Consider the following 22,838-nt stretch of genomic DNA (forward strand, 5'->3'; position numbering starts at 1 on the left):
GTGAAAGACTCTTAGAAGTTATACTAGACTAATTTACATTATAGCAGACAACAGACAGACAGGTGGCTGGAGTTGACATCAGCATCTTCCAACAGTATGTGTCCCAACATTATGAATCAGTCACTATTTCTAATATGGCATATACAGGGTTCACAGAGTCTGTGTGTCTTGGGGGGACATGGACCTGAAGCCAAAGTAACACCACCTCAAGGGTCCCCAGGCATACAGCTCACAAAGAGCACCATTCCCCCAAATGCCAGGGGCTCATAATCTGTAGGCAAGAGGCTAGCATTCAGTCCCCTCCAAAAGCCTCTGTCCCGGATAGGTCTGTCACAGGCACCATAGAGAATAAGGTAATTTTCATTGTCGTGCATGCTAGCGTGACAGTAAATGCAAATCTGTTGACCTCAATGACTAACCCCCCGTGAAGTAAAACATCTCAGGGGGCGTGTCCTGGTTGGAGTTAGGCTGATGCTGCTATCAGTTAATACACACTGGGCTTGTATGGTGTGTGGTGGCTGGGATTTTTCTCTATTTGTTCTGTGGATTATATGGAGTGAGGGTGGACTCCTAGCCTGATCTGCAACTTCAGTGGACACACACACCGAATGGGGGATATGCTGGAGCGGAGACCCTAAAGTCAGTATCGGTTCACAAAATAACTCTTGGAATATGGTTCACAAAAAAAGTAGGCAACAAACAGGCCCCTGGATTAATTACCGCCAGTTGCCATCTTGAGGTGGGCTTTCTTGAGGGGAGCGGTGGTTGGTGGTCGGATCAAGTGGGTTCAGTCTACTCATCTCGTTACTCTCTTGCTCTGTTTCTTTCTCTTCCCTTTTCTTTGTTCCATTACTTCCTCCTCTGATGTGCACTGACTATTACACTTTGAATGCACTTTCTTAGGTATATTTATGTAGCCGTTACAGAGTTGATATCTCTATTTTTGGAAAATGGAATCGTATGCCGAGATGTAATTGTTCCTATCTCATCTTAGAACATGTTGTGGCACTGATATGCCTCTGAGTCGGGGGTTGGCATACACCCACCTTCTCCTCAAAATGGCTTATTTTCTATATAGTTTATTTCTTTACAATTTCGAAGCAAAGAGACAGTGGCCCGCAAGACATACTATGGGGGCTGGTTAACTCGATGGATGGTTCCTGCTCAATATGTGCCTTATAGTAAATTTTTAAATTACAGTTACTTGAAGTTGTTAAAAATCATTTGTTAAGTTGAAGCAAACCTTGCCAATGAGATTAAATCAGCCTGGTTTGATTTCAGTGTAATCACTTGTGCAAGGAAAATTTGGAACTGGTCGATTTTTTTTTTACATTGTAGACCACAAATTCAAACTGATCATAGTACTGAACAATTATATCAATATGTTGTGGCCAACAGAAAATTAAGTATAAAATGCATTATAAACTTAACCACAATCTAATCTTTCTCTGAACCTTCTCCCTACTACTTTAGTTAAAGTGCATTTTCTAATTTATATATATATATATATATATATATATATATATATATATATATATATATATATATATTATAATATATAGATAGATATATTTTTTTTTACTAAATTGCCCAAGATCTGTAAAAATAAAAAAATTAAAACCTGCAGTTCTTGTTGCAACACTTTTCTCCCGCGCTGTGCCTCGCAGTAACGCCGCTCTGTTGCCAGCCACCTGTCCCCTTGAAAGCTGAATGATGGCCAGTATCATCCACAGGACTTCCTCAGAGCCCACTGGAAAATGAACAAATTGTCTTGATAAAAGCTTTGGATCTCATGTTCAAGAAAAAGAGCGCTCAGCAGGGGATAAACTCTGGGATGGGTATTAAGGAGCACTTAGTACAAATGTTTGTATAATTCAGAAGTCTTTGTGAAATGTTTTTTGGTTAAGGGCATCAAACTGAGCCAACGTTTTTTTGGGGGAAGGGCCTCCTTAGGGCTTGAGCAGTTGAGGTCATTAGAATCACCATGAGATGTTATAGGAAACCTACTGTATGTTAGGGCTTGATAAATAAAAACTGTCAATTCCTAATGCCGGCAGACTTCATGATGTCAATAAGATCTGACAGTCTTTTTCAAGCATTTTTATAGCCTACTGCAGTGGTCTCCAAACTGTGGCCCTGAGGCCATGTGCGGCTCTTTGCTTGTCTTTATACACCAGTTGTTACACTTTACTATGGATCAAGCACACTAAGTATCAGAGAACCACAGAGGAGACTCAGAACTCTAACCTTTCCCATGGGTTGTTAGAGGCATCGGGCACTGCCCGAATGACCGAATGGTCAGTCCGCCCCTGGAGGCATGGGGACCTCATAATTTTTATTTGTTTTTATTTTTTAGAACAGGCTTTGTAAAGTGGCTAAGTGTTATTCTGGCTGTTCAGATGTTATTAGTACATACTGGAGTTCTTCAATAATTTCCAGCAGTGCATTTGTCATACATTTCGGTCTACATGTGTTTGGATGCGTTTACAATGTTTCCATGGAGTATTATTAGCTTGGGTCACATGTGCTGACCACACAGAAATAAGCCTGGAAACACACCACAGGACAATGGAAACATGCTGAATTATTCTTGTGTGAACTAGAAACATAAAAGCATTTTTAGAAGTGTTCCAACATAATCAAATGCCTTAAACATAGTCCACAAGCTATTCCAATGTATATGCACTCTAAAGGCCCGTACACATGATCGGATATTCCAACAACAATTGTTCTGACGTGTTTTGTCGGACAATCTGACCGTCCGTATGCTCCATCGGACAAGTGTTAAGGCTAGCCATTGGCTTGCCTGGGTTTGTGGGAGGAGCGTGGGGCTTCTTAGTCTCGCCCTCTTCTCCCAGCACACGTCGGCGCAGTTTCCGGGTGCAGGGGTCAGCACGCGTCACTTCCGGTTCCGGGGATCCTCCTCCTCCTCCTCGTCCGTCCGTCCGTTCGATCGATCGTTATCGCCGGACATCGTGGGCAGTCAAGCACCGTTCACCCGTGTCGGGGGTGTGTGGCCTTGCTCCCTTCCTCTTTTGGGTGGCACTCCGGCCTTCCATGCGCGCGCCCTTGCTTCGCCCTGGTAGGGTCAGGTATGTTTGGGGGGGCTGATCGTCACACGGACCGGGGGGTGGGCTGGTCGTCATACGGACCGGGGGTGGCTGGTCACACGGACCGGGGGGGGGCTGGTCATCACACGGACCGGGGGGGCTGGTCGTCACACGGACCGGGGGGGGGGCATGGTAGTCACTCGGACCGGCAATTTTGGGGAACATGCAAACTGTTGGATCCCTGGCCATTGCTTTTATTATACATTGAATAGATGCTTCCATGTTCTATGCTATGTAATGAAAGCCTTAGGTGGATGCGGGGGGGGGGGGGGATGAGGGGGCTGGTTTTGAATGCTGGGTATGATTTTGTTTTCTTCCACCCCTTGTGCAGGGTGTCTGTTTTTTCCCTGCAGGTGGCAGTATCGCTGCAGGTGCGTCAAGGTAAGTGCTGCAGTTAGGTAGGGGGGAGGGGCACGGGTAGCTAGTCTTGGCCTCTGCTTCAGGGGATCGCTGGGGGGCGGCGGTTGTTAGCGGTAGTTCCCCGCAAGCATCATGGGTCTTGCTGGGACCTGTAGTCCCACAGTGCACTGTCAGTCGGTCCCCTCTGAGCCACGCATTATACCAAGGATGTTGGAAGGGGGGTGCTCAGGGTCGGGGTCAGGGGTTCCGGCTGGTGGGTGGCAGGGCCAGAGTGAGTACAGAATTGGTATGCAAGGGGGGGGCGAAGGTCACTACTCACTGCTTAGTCACTCTGGTCCTCAGGACCCGCGATCCCAGGTTAAACCGCAAACTCAGCATTGCCGAGTTCGTCCTGGCCTTCGGGATTTTTAGGGACATTCTTTGTGGGGTTAGTCCTGCCAGGTGGGAGGAGTTGGACCTTTATTTACATAAGATCGTGGATTTGGCCCACAAGTATGGCGGTAGCTCGTTTTACGACTATCACAGGTCCTTCTCCGCCAAAGTCGCGGCCATGTGGGCTCAGTTTCAGGTGGTGTCATGTTGGAGCGTGATCGACACCGAACTGTTTTTCAGGCATTTTGCCAGCCAAAAGTCTCAAACGTGTGCCACCTGCCAGTCTGCCGCCCACACCGCTAACTGGTGTCCTAATATTGATCATCTGGAGGCAGTTGGGGCCAGCAGGCCTGGGTCAGGCGGGTCTTCTTCAGGCCCGTCGGGCCTAGTAGACAAGCTTGGCAGGCCTATCCATGTCTTAGGGAAGTCGCAACTTTGTAATAACTACAACTACACGACATGCAACTATAACCAATGCAGGTTGTTGCACGTCTGTGCGATTTGTTTTAGGGCGCACCCCAAAACTGCTTGCCCGGTCAAGCCCTCAGGGGCTTCCTGACTAAGCCTAGTGAACATCCCGCGGTTGAACTTCTGGTTGGCTAATCACCCTTCCCAGGCGCTCAGGCGATTTTTGGTGGAAGGGTTTGAGGAGGGTTTTCATACTGGCCTTATCACCCTTCCAGCGCAGTCGCACGAGTGTGCTAATTTGTTATCGGCCACCACCAACCCCGAGTTAGTTGATGAGTTGCTAGGGGTGGAGTTGGCAAAGGGCTTCGTCATTGGGCCGTTTTTGCCCCCACCGTTTGTGATGTGGAGGGTGAGTCCTGTGGGGGTGGTAAAAAGTAAATTTTCAAATAAATATCGCTTGGTGTACGACCTGTCTGCTCCTCATTCGTCACCTATTCCCAGTTTGAACTCCCTCGTTCCGTCAGGGGAGTTTGCATTAAAGTATGCTTCTGTGGATTCTGCCATCCAGCACATATTGCAGTTAGGCGCGGGAGCTTGGTTGTCCAAGGCGGATGTCTCCGATGCCTTCAAGCTCCTCCCTATCATGCCGTCTTTGTGGCAGTGGTACGGCATTAAATGGCGGGGGCAGTTCTTTTTTGCAACCAAGTTGACATTCGGATCCAAAAGTAGCCGTGGCTGTTTGACACGTTTGCCTTGCTGCTGGAGAGCCCGGCTCAGGCACCCAGGGATCTTGCCACGCTCACTGATCTGTTCAGGGATCTGAATGTTCCCTTGGCTGCCCACAAGATGGAGGGTCCAGCCACCACGGTTACCTTCCTAGGGATCACATTGGACACGGTACGAATGGTTGCTAGCCTGCCGCAGGACAAGCTGGTCAGGATCCGTGGGGTCATCCATGGCTTTGTTAGATCCCCAGTGTGTTCTAAGAGGGAGTTGCAATCTCTCTTAGGCATGCTGAATTTCGCCATGCGCATTATCCCGCAGGGTAGGTCTTTTGTTTCTCGCCTGCTGGCACTCCTGCCGCTCTTCCGAGGCGCTAACTCGAGGGTGCGGTTGGAAGCCGATGCCAGGGCGGATCTACTCATGTGGGATCTTTTCTTGAGGGACTGGAATGGGGTGTCCTTATTCATCCGACTCCCTACCCCAGCCTCCCCCAGGGTGTTTTCCGATGCCGCCGCATCAGTGGGTTTCGCGGCCATTTTCGGGCGGCAGTGACTCGCTGGGCCCTGGCCTCTGGAGGTGGCGGATATCCCGGGCTTTTCTCGGACATCCGCTTTGTTCGAGATCATCCCTATTGTGGCCGCAGCGTATACCTGGAGCCCTCATGGTCTGGTCATACGGTCGTGTTTTTTACCAACAATATCGCCACTGCAGCTATCATTAACAAGGGGAGGTCAGGTTCCCTCGCAATCATGGCATTTATGCGCAGGCTGACCTGGTTGGGGCTCAGGTTCAATTTTCACTTTCGGGGGGAATTTGTTAGTGGGGTGGACAATGGGGCGGCGGATGCACTGTCCAGGTCTGATTTCCCTCGTTTCTTTCGGCAGCATCCAGAGGCGGATCGGAGGGGCTTGCCGGTGCCGCCGTTTGCCCAGCTGAGGTTGGACTAAGAACCCTCGAGTCTCGGGCAGCCGACCTTATCCATGGTTCGTTGGCCTGCAACACACACAGGGCTTATGGCACGGCTTGGAGGTGTTTTTGTAATTTCACGTCCCGTTACCCTAGCACCGGGGGGTACGATGTCGGTTATATATTGGCTTTCATGGCATTTTGCCATGATAGTCTACGTCTGTCTCATAATACCATCAAATTGTACCTAGCAGGAATTCAGCATTACTTTTCCCTGGCACAACCTACATCACCGTCCATGTTTGCGGCTTATCCCGTCAGAGCCATGCTCAGGGGTATCCAGAAGGCGCAAGGGAGGCCGGTGGTGACACGTCTGCCAATCTCCGGGTCCATGATGCGAGGGTTGGCGGATTTGCTGGCCCTGTCACCTTTTGGGGTGGGTCCCAGCTTGGTCCTGGAGGCGGCGGTGTTCCTCTGTTTTTTCGGATTCCTTAGACCAGGGGAGGTAGCTAGGGCGGGGCCCCAATCCCCGGTTCTCCGCAGAGGGGATCTCACCAGGTGGCCAGATTATTTTGCATTACAGCTGCCCAATAATAAGACGAGGAAGGTAGGGCAGGGGTTCATCGTCAAGTTTTACAGTTCCAACATGACCTGGTGTCCGGTGAAGGTCTTGGACCGGCTCATGGGTTCATGTGCCGCGGCTCCACCCGAGAGCCCCTTGCTTCCCTTTCCTACCTTGGCCCTCTCCTCTTCCTAGTTCATTTCCCACGTTAGGATTTTGATTGGCAGATTGGGATTCAACCCGGTTAGGTTCTCGGGGCATTCATTCAGGATTGGCGCTGCCTCCGCAGCTTCCAGGCATGGGGTCCCAGCCCATGTCATTAAGTACATGGGCCGTTGGCGATCCTCATGTTTCCAGTGGTACGTCTCAGACCCCCACGCGGAGGTTAGGCAGGCTTTCACGCTTTTGTTGGCTTAAGCATGTTCTGTTCCTTTGTCATTAAACTATTACTGTACCTAAACTGGTGTCTCTTTTTGCCCTCTTTTAGGCGTGCCCTCACGGGCGACCACGGCACACCTCAGGTCGCTAAGGTTGGGGTAGGACGCTGGTTACTATCCAGTATGCAGGTTCCGATCACAAGTGTTAAGGCTAGCCATTGGCTTGCCTGGGTTTGTGGGAGGAGCGTGGGGCTTCTTAGTCTCGCCCTCTTCTCCCAGCACACGTCGGCGCAGTTTCCGGGTGCTCACCCACCCATCCCCCTTTTTTATTCACTCCTTCATAGGGTATGCCCTCTTTTAGGCGTGCCCTCACGGGCGACCACGGCACATCTCAGGTCGCTAAGGTTGGGGTAGGACGCTGGTTACTATCCAGTATGCAGGTTCCGATCACAATTGTTGTCGGAATTTCCGACAACAAATGTTGGCTGTGTATGCTCTCAAATTGTCTGACAAAAGATGTGTCCCATCGGATTATATGATCGTGTGTACACAAATCCGTCTGACTAAAATCCAAAGTACAAACACGCATGCTCCGAATGCTAAACATCAGACAACAATAGCAGAAGTTGCCCAAAGGGTGGCTGTAAATAGCTGAAAAAACATGTGGTTTGGTGTATGTTGGTTGAAAATGTTCTGCCGTGTGTATGTATGTCTGAATTTTACATTGTATGGTCCCAAAAAAGTGTCAGGTCCGTCTGCCGCAATGTCGCAGTCCCGCAAAAAATTGCTGATCACTAGTAAAAAATATATATATATATAATAAAAATGCCATAAATATATCCCCTATTTTGTAGACCCTATAACTTTTGCGCAAACCAATTAATATATGCTTATTGCAATTCGTGTTTTTTTGGGGGGGATATTTATTATAGCAAAAAGTAAAAAACATAGGGGTAGATTCACAGACAAGATACGACGGCGTATCTCTAGATACGCCGTCGTATCTCTGAGTCCGGCCAGTCGTATCTATGCGCCTGATTCATAGAATCAGTTACGCATAGATTTCTATTAGATAAGACCGGCGTAATTCGTCCATGAATGGGGCTGGACGTCATTTACGTTCACGTCGAAACCAATGACGTCCTTGCGGCGTACTTTGGAGCAATGCACACTGGGAAATTCCACGGACGGCGCATGCGTCGTTCGGGAAAAACGTTAATCACGTCAGGTCAAGCCTAATTTACATAACACACGCCCACCTCTTCACTATTTGAATTAGGCGGGCTTACGCCGCCCTATTTACGCTACGCCGCCGCAACTTTCTTTTAAGAATACGGCACTTGCCTGTAAAAGTTGCGGAGGCGTAACGTAAATAGGATACGTTACGCCCGCACAAAGAAACACAGATCTACGTGAATCTACCCCATATTTTTTTTCAAAATTGTCGCATTTTTTTGTTTATAGCACAAAAAATAAAAAACGCAGAGGTTATCAAATACGACCAAAAGAAAGCTCTATTTGTGGGGGAAAAAAATTACATCAATTGTGTTTGTGTACAGTGTTGTACGACCGCACAATTGTCAGTTAAAGCGATGCAGTGCTGTATTGCAAAAAATAGCCTGGAAATTAAGGGGGCAAATCCTTCTGGTCCTTAAGTGGTTAAAGTAGAACTATAGGCAAAAGTAAGGGAGGGTTATAACTCATGTAAGGTTTATTTTTGCCATCTTTGTCCCATTGGTGAGATTTCCCTTCACTTTCTGCCCTGTAGCCAAAACAGGAAGTGAGAGGAAATCCCTGCAAATCAAGAGAATCCCTTGGGAACCTCCGGGTCCCCATTGGAAGATTTCCCCTCTATTACTTTTCTGGGGACAACCTAATTTGTGTTTTTCTTTTACTTTCGTGTTCAATGATAATGGTAACTAGGACAAATAGAGAAAGCGAATCTTCCTAACAGCGGCAGTAATAAAAACTGACAAGCGTTCTAATCCCTCTCCACTCCAGTTTTGCCTTTAATTATACTTTATATACCCCTTTTGCAGGTTTATTAAAACAGCCCTGGTGCTGCGATGAACAGACACTGAGGGAATGTGTCTGCCAACTGTGCAAATAACCATGAATTGCTTCTTAACGAAAAAATGTATAAATACATGAAAAAAAATATAGAAATGTGCTGAAATCTTTTAATGGTGTTAACGCACCCCAGGAGGAAACACTCAGGATGTCTTGTGATGTCAGATGAAGGCCGTGCTCTATAATCAGTGACAGGCAATCCCTGTATGGTGGAAAAAATGACAAACAGAGCACACTGCAGGCTTGCACATAACGTAGCAACTGCTGTTAAGTAACAAAATAAAGAAAAGCTGGAGAGGTCAAAGCGGCTGTTTGTGTCAAAAAAAACAAAGAGCTGAAAAAGAGGGAAAAGACAGCATTAGTAAAATCATCACAGATAAAAAAAAACGTAATTAAAAATATTACGTTTTTGCAATGTGGTCTTTTTATTCCATTTTACGTTTGTACAAAGATTTCTCATTGGGAAAAAGGTAGAATCACTCAATCCGATCAAATGCATAGATGCCAACTGTCCCGTATTTTACGGGACCTTCCTGCATTTAGGTGCTCTGTCCCGAGAGCACGACATCGCTCTAATGGTGGTCAAAAATGTTCACCCCGACCGATCAAGTCCGACTGGAAGGGAAGTCATGGCTATTCAATTGTTTGCAGATTCCATTGTTTTGAAAGAATCGCACATCAACAGGGTTTAAAAAAAAAAAAAAATCAAATCAAAATGCATCATATATTGCCATTAGGCCTCATGCTCATCGGCATAATCGCGGGAAACGCAGGTGCAGCGTCCAGACCATTGCCAGCAAACTGTCAAAATGCTGAAACACTGAGCACTGTATTAAACTGTTGTCATAGGCTGTATGCATTCAAGCTCTTGGGCGTTTTGGGATCGTGGCAGAATCACTGCGATTCTTCCCACCATTATTTTCAGTAGAACCTAAAACGTGATGCGGTTTTGCTGCAATTTATCTGCAGTAAATCGCATTGCTTGAAGCGTGTCACCCAAAATAATATTTTTTGCTACTTTCTGGGTGACAAGATTCACGCAATGTGATTTGCCACAATTGCCGTGCAATAAAAATCATGGCAAAACCGTACCCATAATTTTGCGAATGTAGTGTGTTTTGAGATCGCAGATAGAATCGCAATGAATCTGCCTTGATCCCAAAACGCCCAGGTGTGAATGAAGCCTCAGGGATGTATGCCAGGAGCGCAGGAGTGGAGGACGGGTGACATTACAATTTCCACCTTGGCAAATCCGAGGAAGCATCGCATTCAATGATAAAAATACAACTCTCTTTAATTCTGCAAGCAGACAGGAAGTCGAATAGTGCCCTCCGTTGAAAAGTGCCCGCGCATGCGCATTATGGAAGGCCACTTCAGCTGATTTTCCGATCAGCTGGCGTGACGTCAACATAGCGCATGCACACATCTTAGGAGGGTTTTGACAGGCAGAATTTAAACCTATGCAAACAGCAGAGGGAGACCGTAGTTGTCAGATTGTGCCTCGTTGTTGCTGAGCGGGTTTACAGTGTGCTCAAGGTCGGGTTTTGTCTGTGTTGCAGGGCAGGTTTGGTGTGTTGAACAGCGGGTTTTGCCTGTGTCTAAGGGTGGGTTTCAACACAGACAAAACCCACCTTGCAACACTGCCACAACCCACCCTGCAACAGCGAGGCACAATCTGACAACTACGGTATCCCTCTGCTGTTTGCATAGGTTTAAATTCTGCTTGTCAAATGATATCTCCTGTTGAAAAAATGGCTTGATGTGTGCATGCGCTATGGTGACGCCACGCCAGCTGTTCACCTGGAGCGGCCTCCTGTACTGCGCATGCGCGGGCACTTTTTGACGGAGCGTACTATTTGATAGAACACCGGAACACAGTGCTGCTTACTGTATGCAACTAATGCCTGGCCCAAACTATATAGTGTGAAAATAAACATGAAATACTCATTTAGGGCTTATTCATGCCACAGCACATATATATTGGTATGCACTGGTGATGCAGGCTACAGTGCAATAAAATGTGGCCTGCCTGATTTTTTACACCAAAACACAGACTTATCCATGTATTGGGACTGCTTTGCCCAACACAGCCCAAAGCATGTGGTATGAAGAAGCCCTGTAAAGTCTATGAATATTATAACAACATGGCTGCACCTATTGTACAACAGCAAGAGAACATAGCCCGGTATGATGTCAGCTCACTGGTGACTTGTATCCTCTGTGATAGAGGCTGTGCATAAATGAGGCCGAGAGAAGACATTAGGGTGGCATGTGCTATGGAATTTGCCTATACCATAGATTCCTTTCCAAAGAACAAATTCTACAGCCCAGACTACTGAAGAACAATGAAGCTATTCACCACTAGAGAGGAAATGTCCTTTAACAAGTGAAGTTATAAATTATGGACGGAACATCTGGAGCATGCTGGGAATGTACCGAGTGACATTTACAGTGTAGCCAACTGGAAGATTATAGGGATTATTGGTACCCACTTAGCACACGGATAACACCAGCCATTAGGTTTCACACTTTTTTTTAATGAAATAGAAAAAAAAAATCCTCTCCCTTAATTAATGGCTCCTGGTTCTTGCAGCCACCGCTGTGACAACCCTAAAGTCAGCCAAAGACAGTTTTAATCTCAGCTGGTTCAGCAGGGACCAGCCGAGATTTGAACAATGTATAGGCAGGCTGAATGTACCCAAGCTGATCGATCAAATTGGGTACAACCAGCCTGTTTGATTTTATATGCGATTATTGCTAGTGGCTATTATAGCTGAGAGCAGCAATCACTGTTTCCTCCATCCCCACCAGGAGAATGCAATGGCTCAGCGGGAGGGATTCCCCACCAACACTGACTCTTGATGGGGGAATCTAGCAACCTGTGGTTGCAGGAAAGAAAATCACTCCATCCATAGCAGGCTTTACTCACCGCCTCATAATGCTGCAGAGGCATTGTCACCCTCCTGTGTGAGCTACAGGCAGCCATGTTTTTTTTGTCAACCAGTCCCCATGCTGGTTGATTGCTGGTTGATTGACAGTCACTCTGACCATTCAGCAGCCAAAACTACTTCTGTAAAATCATATGGCACCCTAGATGTTTTGGAACTACATTTCCCATGATGCTCATGCACTCTGCAGTGTAGTTGAGCATCATGGGAAATGTAGTTCCAAAACATCTGGGGTGCCATGGTTTGCCATCACTGATCTAGGTAATACCAGCAGAAAGGGAAGCAGATACCTGCCAGAAATAGGTACCCACTCTTCCCCAAAGAATAGGTGCTTTAAACACCTATCACTTTTATCAGTTTCATATATTTATAAAGCTTCTCTGGGCAATTCCTGATTTAAAGAATGTTACCCCAACATTTCATATTCCCGATATGTGCTTGTTGCACCATATACTTGTGATACAAAGAGAACAGGATATTTTTTTTATTTCTGCCTTTGTGTGAAAAACCTGCAGTCCCCCTGTTTTCCCATTTCAAACTGGGCACACTAGGCCTAGAAGCACATCCATCCCACTGTAGTCAGTTTTTTGACAGCACATCCTGTCTGTCCAATGGCCCAAGACTTGTGGTGAATGAATGAATGAATGAAAAATTTATATAGCGCGGCACATGCGAACTGAATCGCCTCTGGGCGCTTGTTGATTAAGTCTCATGCCTTTCAAAAAAGCAGGGTTTTGATCTGCCTTCTGAAAGACAGGTGGTTTTGCTCCAACCGAATGCTGGTTGGTAAAGCATTCCAAAGCCTGGGGCCCTGGAAAGCAAACCTTCTTTCTCCTTTGGACTTGTATTTGGTTATAGGAACCTTGACCAGATTTTGGTCGGTGGAACGCAGAATGCGACTGCAATTGTGCAGTTTGATCTTGTCGCATAGATATCTGGGAGCCTTCCCATGGATGCACTTATGTGTCAGGCAGAGTGCTTTGAATGCAATTCTGTCCTTCACTGGCAGCCAGTGAAGGGATCTCAGTGAAGGTGAGATTGATTCCCAAGATTTTTTCCCAGTCACCAGTCTGGCGGCCGTATTCTGTACGACTTGGAGACGAGCGATTTGGTACTTGGGTAGCCCGAGGTAAAGGGCATTTGCATAGTCCAGTCTGGAATTCACGATTGTTCCCACCACGACTGCTACGTCTTCTTTAGGAATAAATGGAATCAGTCTGCGTAGTAGGCGCATCAAATGGTGCGCCCCGCTGACTACGGACCCTATTTGTGCGTCCATTGTCATGAAGGTGTCAAACGTGACTCCCAGACTTTTGACTTTGGAGCTAGGTGCGATGCTTTGTCCCAGAATGGGAGATGGTGTCCAGTTTGTTGTCGGTGGTTTCTTCCGCCTGGCATCAAAGATAAAGAGTTCTGTTTTAGCATTATTGAGTTTGAGATAACTCTTAGACATCCAGTTTTCTATTGAAGAGAGACATTTCTCTAATCTTAGATGATGATCCTTTTTGTGGCAGATGCGAAAATACAACTGCGTGTCGTCTGCATAGGAGTGATAAAGTAGTTCATGGCTACTGATAATATCAAAGAGAGGACGAAGATAGATATTAAACAGCACTGGAGACAAGGGGGATCCTTGGGGGACCCCACATGTCACCGTGCGTTTTTCAGATGTGAAGGATCCCAGTTTCACTGTTTGTGATCGGTTTCCAAGAAACGAGGAGAACCATGGTAAGGCATCTTCTGAGACTCCGGCGACTTCTGTTAGTCGTCTCAGTAGCAATTTGTGGTCTACTGTGTCAAAAGCAGCGCTTAGGTCCAGCAGAACCAGGAGACATGATTCTCCTTCGTCTGCGGCCTCAAGCGCATCGTCCCATATTTTCAGTAAGGCCGTTTCTGTCCCGTGTCCGGGACGGAACCCGGATTGAAATGGATCGAGTAGGTTGTGGGTGTCCAGATGCTGTTGCAGCTGATTTACCACCACTTTCTCCATTATCTTGGACAGAGCATTTAGACCTGTTATGGGACGGCGGTGAGTTGGGTCCATAGGATCCAAATTAGTTTTTTTCAAGATCGGCAGGATTGTGCCCTCTTTCAGCAGGGCAGGCACTATGCCTTCCTTAAATGACTGATTTATAAGCTGCGTGATCGGAGGCGCCAGGATGTCGGCACATTCCTTCAGTAGCTTGGTGGGAATGATGTCATTCGGTGCTGTGCTGTTGCGCAGCAGGCCAATACATTTTTTTGTTGTATCGATGGAGATGGGTTCCAAAGTGAACTTAGTTGATTGTAGAGGCGTTCGGTCGTTGTTTTGATTGAAGACGGGGCTGAGTGGAGAATTGTTTTGCCGAATACTTACCCGAATTTTCTCGATTTTGTCGATGAAGAAATCCGATAGTTCATTGCAGAACTCTTGGGTGTCTGAAGTGGGGACTTCTAGACATCCCGGATTCATGGTCTGGGTGACCATCCTGAAGAGTTCGCGAGGGCGATTCATTGCGCTGTTAATCACCCTGGAGAAGTGAAGTTTTTTGGCTTTGAAAATTTCCTTGTGATAGCGCGTAGTTACTGCTTTGTAGATGTTGAGATGGTCTTCTGACGGACTTCTTTTCCAGGAGGCTTCCGCCCTTCTGCGCTCTTGCTTCAATAGCGACAGTTGGTTATTGAACCAGCTGGACTTTTTTTCCCGGCTGCGGAGTTTGCGCTTTGGTGCTGCTAAGTCGGCTGACTGTAGCAGAGCTGCATTAATGGCATCCAAAGTATCTGAGGCTGCTAATTGAGGAGGAATAGCCCCAATTCGGTTTCCCAGGGTAGATCTGAAGAGTTCCGAGTGGAGCTTCCTCTGAGATCTAGCCCAGTGTATTGTCACCGGCTTGGGTACTTTCCTGACTAATGGAGTTCTGGGGATTATGAAGCTGATTGCATGGTGGTCTGTCCATGGCAAAGGTTCATTTCCCACAATGTTAATTTTCAGATTATGTCTGAAAATTAGGTCGAGTGTGTGACCTGAAACATGCGTTGGTCCGTGTATAAGTTGTTGAAGTCCAAATCCTTCCAGGTGGTTGATGCAGGCATCCGCGATGGGATCCTGTGAGGAGTTAGCCCACAAATTAAAATCCCCGAGCAGCAAAAGGTGCTTACCGCTAAGGGTGTAGGTGGAAATGAACTCCGTTAATGCTGATATCAACTGCGATTTTGGCCCAGGGGGCCTATAGCAGAGGAGAATATGAACAGTCTCCTGAGAGTGAGCTTGAAGTTGAAGCGTAAGGGTTTCCATAAAAGGTAGAGGATTTTGGAGGACCGGTTTAATGATTGCAATATGCGACTTATGAATCACCGCCAGTCCTCCTCCCCTTTGCCCTATTCTATTTTCCGTTAAGATGCGATAGTTTGCTGGCACCAGTTCTCCGAGAATGGTGTTGCAATCGTCCGACAGCCAACTTTCCGTAATAAAGAGGCAGTCTAGATCGTATTGAAGTAAGAAATCATGGATTTCTGATCGGTGTTTAACTGCTGATCTAGTGTTAAGCAAAGCACATGATATGTGCTTGAGCTGTGTTGAATGATTGAAATATTTGATGATCGATCGATGATCGAACCTCAAAAGTTGATCTGATTTTAAAGCTATTGTGGTGGCGGCAGGCAATGTAGTAGCGAATTGTCTCAGACCCCAAATGGTTTCTGGAGAGTAACGCAACTTAACCATTGCTGCCAGTCACCAAGGGCTGGGGTGCGGGCGTAGGGTGAGAGAGGATTCGAGAATCCTAGCTCAAGGGGATTGGGATTTGGTTTTTGGTCCAGAGGAAGGCAAAAAAAACCCTGGGCAAGCTGGCCAATGTGCTGCGGCAGGGAAAAAAAATTCCTTCCTGATCCCTGACGGCGATCGGCACAAAACCCTGGATCAAAAAACTAACGGCTTGTGGAGGGGAAAAAAAAAGGGGGGGGGATGCTGGGTGTCACTGCTGCTGGGGTGTACCAAAATAATGGCTGCCAGGCAAAGCACAGGACCCGGGCTGGGGGGGGGCTGTCAGCGTGGTAAAAAAGCTATTTACCGATAAAGTTGCTGAACAGGGGGCCTCTGGGGATGTGGGGGTGAATAGCCAAAGCAAACTGTGCTTAGGAATTAAGGGTAAGGAAAAAACGAGCGGTGCGCCGGTAGGCCGCGGCTGAAGCCGCGGACTTTCCTAAGGTGCGGCGGCCGCGAGATGAAGCAGGCTGGCGCGGGGGTGAAAAAACACCCAAAAACGCCGGAAATACACCCAGGGGGGGTGATTTGGGACCACCAGAAAGCGGGTGGCCGTGCGGGCGATAGATGCCGGCGAAAAGTAGTCTAGAAAGCCGCAGTGTGGGGTCTGTGTGACGGCTGCCCTGATAAGGACGGCCGTCAGTGGATCCCCAGGATATCAGGCCCTGAGAGGCAGGGTCTTACCTGCGGAGGAGAGGAGTCCTTGTGGAGAGCGAGATGCTGATTCCAGGTTCCAGGGAGCTTGTTTCATGGAGCGTCTAGCCTAGCAGCTGCCTGGTCTCTGACTGCCAGGTCTGGGTGGAAGCAGGCTCGTAAGCGGAAGGTCCGAAGCGCCCTGCTCCACCGCTGACACTGACTGACTGATCTGACTGAAGGAAAATCGAGTGTAAAGTTACATCTGAGTGTAACCCCCTGAACAATCACTGGAAACTTCACGCTGGACCTCATACAACGTGGATTTTGTGCCTCTCCACTCTTCCTCCAGACTCTGGGACCTTGATTAACAAATTAAGTGCAAATTTTTCCACAGTCCGTGATGATTTGGGGAGCCATGTCATCTGCTGGTGATGGTCCACTGTGTTTTTATCAAGTGCAAAGTCAGCGCAGCCGTCTTCCAGGAAATTCTAAAGCCCTTCATGCTTCCCTCTGCTGACCAGCTTTATCGAGATGCCGATTTCATTTTCCAGCAGGACTTGGCACCTGCCAAAAGTACCAATACCTGGTTTAATGATCATGGTATCACTGTGCTTGATTGGCCAGCAAACTCGCCTGACCTAAACCCCATAGAAAATATGTAGGGTATTGTCAAGAGGAAGGTGAGAGACACCAGACCCAACAATGCAGACGAGCTAGACATTTTTACTTAGGGGTGTAATCACTTTTGTTACCAGCGGTTTAGACATTAATGGCTGTGTGTTGAGTTATTTTGAGGGGACAGCAAATTTACACTGTTATACAAGCTGTACACTCACTACTTTACATTGTAACAAAGTGTCATTTCTTCAGTGTTGTCACATGAAAAGATATAATAAAATATTTACAAAAATGGGGTGTACTCACTTTTGTGAGATACTGTATATATTATATTTTTTGGATAGCATAGGGAAGGGTTAACACCCCTGTAATGTTTGTTTTGCTGTCTGTGCCCCTGGTCATAAGATTTCACCTCACTTTCTGTCCCTGTGACAGTTGGATTTTGAAAATGTTGGTTTGTCATGGTTTGTGATTAAAGTTTCAGTGGAGACACCTTTTCCCCAGAATATCTTACAGGAGTGAATTTCCCTTCCTAGGGGAAGATTTCCTCTCACTTCTGGTTGCCTCCCTAAGTTTGTAAGTATGAGCCATATGCAAGTCGGATGCTTGTCATGTACCCAGTTAAATTTAGGCCTAGGAGTTGTATGCGCAGAATGGACTAAATATACAGACTAATAAAATGCCCATACTGGGTGTTTCAGACCCCTTGCACACTGAGGGAATCTGCCAGCAGATCCACTCACTCAACAGGAGATCTCTCCTGCTGAACAGACGGATGCCAGGTCCGTGTGTCCTCTACAGACTGCCTGGATCTAATGATCATAATGCTCCATAGAGTGCAATGGATAGTCCGCCTGAAAACCTGACAGGCGGACATTATCGGTCTGTCAGTGTGAACGGGGACTTAGTGGGCTACAGACTGATGCACTAGTAAGGGACACAAAAAATAAACTCGTATTTGCAGGCATATAAGACGACTGGGCGTTTAAGACGACCCCCTAATTTTCCAGCTAAAATCTTGGTTTTGGGATATACTCACCTTATAAGATGACCCCCTTGCTTCACTGTGCCATTACATGCCTCACTGTACTGTGCCATTACATGCCTCACTGTACTGTGCCATTACATGCCTCACTGTACTGTGCCATTACATGCCTCACTGTACTGTGGCATTACATGCCTCACTGTACTGTGCCATTACATGCCTCACTGTACTGTGTCATTACATGCCTCATTGTACTGTGCCATTACATGCCTCACTGTACTGTGCCATTAAATGCCTCAATGTTTCCGTGCCATTACATGCCTCACTGTTCCTGTGTTATTCCATGCCGCACTGTTCCCGTGCCATTACATCCCTCACCTGGATGATCCCTTACCTTATCCCTGACATGCAGTTTCAATCAGATTACGGGTGTTAATTGTTTAAAATCCATGCCTCCTCCTCGTGCTGTTCCGCGATAGGCGGAACACTCAGTTTCCCAGCAGTGCCTTATGTTCAGTGTTCCACCTATCACGGATGTCCTCTTGTCAGAGGCCGAATATGAGAAGACAGCCATGATAGGCGGAACACTGAACAGAGGCACTGCTGGGAAACAGTGTTCCGCCTATCACGGAACAGCACCAGGAGGCTTTTGAACAATGGACGCCCGCCACGCATACAGGTACTAGCGTAAAAGACGACCCCCGACTTTTGAGGGAAAATTTGAAGTACAAAAGGTCGTCTTATATGCCGGAAAATACGGTACTACCGTCCAAACTGCAATGGGATTTTTTTCATAATTCAATGAAAAAGCTTCACCCCAGAATCCAACTCGACATAGAAAAATGGTGTCCCAGGCTGTACAATCTGAAAACATCAGTTAAGAGCCAGTGGGAAAAAAACAAAACACAACAAATAAAAAAAACAAAGGAGAGCTCCATATCCACAATTTTTCTTAAATACTCTCTCCAAAGTTACAGAATGCCAGCTGCTTGGAGTGTTAACTTACACTCCTAAAGCTGGCCATAGATGGACAATTTTTTTTCCTGCAACCATGTGTTGCAGGAAAAAAACAAAAACAAATCGCTGGATTCCCATCAACACAGTCAGTGTTGATTGAGGAATCCTTCCCACTGAGCCATTGTGTCCTTCCGGCGGGGGAAGCCATCCCCGCTGGGAGATTACTGTGATTACTGATAGCAGATTCAAACTTAATGCTTACGTTTAGATAATCAAATGCTTGTTACAGATACTAAATGTGCGACCGTTTCCTAACAAATAGGGGCAAATTACAGTGTTGCTTAACCACTGTATGAACACAGTATGCCTTTTTAAATCTTCCATCAAACCCCTTATAAGGGGAGGAGGAAAGAGGTTTGAGTTAAAGATATCCGAGAGTTCTTTGCGTACTGGTGCGTACAGCGTTGACACCTTAGTGAAAAGATCTGGCTGGGATTGTTCATGCATACTAGAGCTCCAGGGGTCCATGCAAGGCAGCATAGTTACCCTAGAGGTGGAAGCAAGAAGGGAAAGGGGAGAGAAATTAGGGCCTAGTTAAGAAATTACAGGCTGCAATGAAAATTTGCATAGATTACAGCGATTTGGGTTTAATAACACTTTCAAAATTGAGACCTGTAAAGCGCATGTAAACCATAACAAACAACTTTTTGTATTTCATCTGTGATGTGGGATCTGCGGGTGATGTCACCAGATGGTCTGTCCCATGACTATATAAGAAATGGTAGACAGTGGGAGCCGACATAACAGAGTCAGCCATGTGACCATGTTTTTTATTTTTAGTGGGCAGCAGTGGACAAAGAAGACATTACCAGAGAGAGAAAATGGAAAAGAAACAGCAGAGGGAGAAGAAAGCAATAGAGAGAGAAGAGGGAGAAGAAACCCCAAAGGGAGAAGACCGGAGATAGAAGACACAATTTTTAATAAAGGAATTGTCAAAAACCATCTGTTGTGTTTTGTAACACTACACTTTTTTGTTTGGTGCCTTTCAGCCCACCGGGAGTCGCAGCGTAGCACGCCATTTCCACAGGACACAGACACCAGGGAATTCTGTCTGGAACCCTACATCCAACTGATGTCCACAGTGGTGAGCGGCCGCAGCCCATTCTGTTTGTGATAACAGTATTGCTGAGTAGTTATTTTACAGACTGGCTGGTGATACCTGTAGTTCCACGGATGTGAATCTACGTCTTCACAGACATCACATAACAGGTGGAAATGGTAAAGTGTGGCGCTAAATATTATAATTTTGATGTGATCAAAAAATATGAATAAATGAAAAAGAAGGTGCTATCTATATGAATTATTAATATATATATAAATTAATGGTGCATAAAACATAAAAAATCCTGATGTTCAATATAGATATTTATCTATCTCTTTGTACATCTATACACTTTGTTTATCAGGATTTTTGTTTTTTATGTTTTATGCGCCAAAAAATTTGGTTGTTTTATTAATATTCATTTATTATCTTCTGTGTGTATATTGAAATCAGCACACTAGTGCAGTCTAATGGTTCAATTCATATAGATAGCACCTTCTTATTCATCTATTCATATTTTTTGATCACATCAAAATTATCATTTTCAGCGCCGCACTTTACCATTTCCACTTTGCCTTTATACAGTATATCTGTCATGCAGGCAGTTATTATATACTTATACCACTTGACAGCGCAGTTTTCTCTCTTTTCTTTTTCTTATATCACATAACAGGTGCTTGGGGCCTATTTTTTCCCATTGCGTCTAGAAGTCAGTACTGTACTTCACTCTTATTTACAGTTAAAGAGGAACACACATGTGGACCTAGTTCTTCACATAAAGCATCAATTAGATCATCTTGCACTTTTTCATTTATGTCTTCTCCTTGCTTTGGATTACAAATTACACTGCAGTATAAACTCCAGACTAGCTGAAGATACCTGGAATTGAAAGAACATTTGCCATCTCCTCTTTGTTAAGTGCCACTGCTCCGCATCTTATTGCTAAATCATTGAACTACAACCTAGGGAAAGCCAATATTACTCAAGTAATATTGTGGATTGTATGACTATGTCTATGATTGATTATTGGTCTGTGTACTGAGGTCTCAGAGGGAAGGTATCCAACACATGTGTTAAGGGTGTTGGATATTTGTTTCTCTGTATAGCTGTTCACATAGGTCTGGTAGAGGATTTATATTAAGCACCTTTGTATACCAGTTACAAGAAATACTCAAGCTGTGTTTATTAATGCCGTTCTTTGTGTCCATTCTTTATCTCAGTAAACATATCTGAGTGGTTGAGTGATTCTGTGTGAGTTTCTAATTACTAACACAACCTTACAGAATGGAACCCAAGGTGTCAGAAGTAAGAGGGGATTTGCAGTAGTCGATGTAACCAGTGGGGTATAGAGTCTATCAGCAGCCCCCATAGGGGTACCACTACACACACAAAACAAGTCCTGACCCTTTCCAAAAATGTACCGGGTGAAAAATGCATACATATGAACGTGTACCATAGGAAACCATGTTAAATGGACAGTAGTGCGTTTCTGCAAAGCACACTAAAAAACGCATAGGTGTGAACCTAGGGTTAGTGTTCAAGGTAGGAAGTGAGCACATTTAGTCCACATAATTGCTTGAGATCTGTATGTTGGGGTATGTCCAGCAGCTCTATGTTCTGCTCATGTCCCTGCACAATAAAGGACTCTTTAATATCTTCTGTAGTGCAGCAACTCAGTGGAAGTGGAACATCCTGCAGGAAGGGATGTAAATCATATTGACCATCGTGCTGAGGAACAGGTCCAAAACAAAGTGAGCAAACATACAGACCAAAAAGGTATTAGAAAAGAACGATTATTCCAAACTTTACTGTGCTACAGTACATCATAACTAAAGTGATTTATCCCTTTCATTGCCATACTGCTTTTTATATTTCTCATCTCAGGTGGCCAGACCATGTTCACAATTTTTTCACCTTTATTTTTCCCACTTTCAGAGTTTGTAAAAGACCCCCCAAACCATACATTTTCTGAAAGCACAGAACTGACAGAATAAAAAAAATAGTGCTGCTGGTTTTTTAGGCCTTGTGCAAATTTGTAATCAAAATATTATTAATACACTAAAATCATTAATGCACACAAACAAACTTACAAAATTTCTGCTAAATATAAAGCATAACATTTTGTGTTGTACCATCATAAAGGGATGACATGTTCCTTTGTGACAGAATATACGCCAATTGTGACATGTCCTCTTTAAAGGAGAGCAGCACTACAGGAGGGCACACAAGGAGAAAGTGAGCAGCAGAAAGCATAAGGGATGCAGACACACGGTGGGGCTGTTCTGCCATTACCCTTGTGTCGGTGAAGGTGAAAAAGGTTAAAAAGACAGTTGGCACTTCATTAAAATCTGTGTTTTATCTTTAAAGTGGAGTTCCACCCATTTTATGCACTTTTTATCTATGGTATCCCCTTTCAGCATCCGTTTCCCAATGCAAATTATTTTTATATATTTTTTAAATGGAAATACTATTTATATTCTTCTTCCTCATGCACTTTCGGCAGTCCCCGCCTAGGCGATTACATCACTAGGCGATTCACAAGGGCGTCATGTATCCCAGGAGTCCTTGCGAATCGCCTAGTGACGAAATCTTGCGTTTATTCCAGACCGTTGCTATGGCAATGTGTAAGGAGGAATCAGCACCACGAGGTGACATTACTGCTCATGTGCGAGATCGGGAGGTGAATGCTGGGTAGCCAGCTGCACCTAATTCCGGAAATAGATACCAGAGGACTTCAAACGCCCACAGTGGACATGGACCCTGCCAGCTTCTGAGATCAAGGTAGTCTTTCTTTATTTAAATTGAAATTAATCAGAACACACTATAGGCACTAGCTAATTGTGGAGATAAAGTTGAACGAATTACGGAAGTATTTAAATAAAGAAAATTGACTTGGGGGACTGGAACTCCACTTTAAACTAACTAAGGACTGCTTTAAAAGCCTCAACACAGCTGCCCAGAG

The 22,838-nt window shown here is 45.7% G+C and overlaps 1 long non-coding RNA gene across 1 annotated transcript; it reads left to right on the top strand.

The window, feature by feature from the left end:
- Window positions 1–446: 446 nt before the first annotated feature.
- On the top strand, window positions 447–19,776 carry LOC120932633. The gene is made up of 2 exons (XR_005748023.1): window positions 447–639; window positions 19,615–19,776. It is a non-coding gene; the product is annotated as an uncharacterized LOC120932633 (long non-coding RNA).
- Window positions 19,777–22,838: the final 3,062 nt, after the last annotated feature.

The sequence above is a fragment of the Rana temporaria genome, chromosome 3 (genome assembly GCF_905171775.1).
Source record: "Rana temporaria chromosome 3, aRanTem1.1, whole genome shotgun sequence".
NCBI lineage: Eukaryota > Metazoa > Chordata > Amphibia > Anura > Ranidae > Rana > Rana temporaria.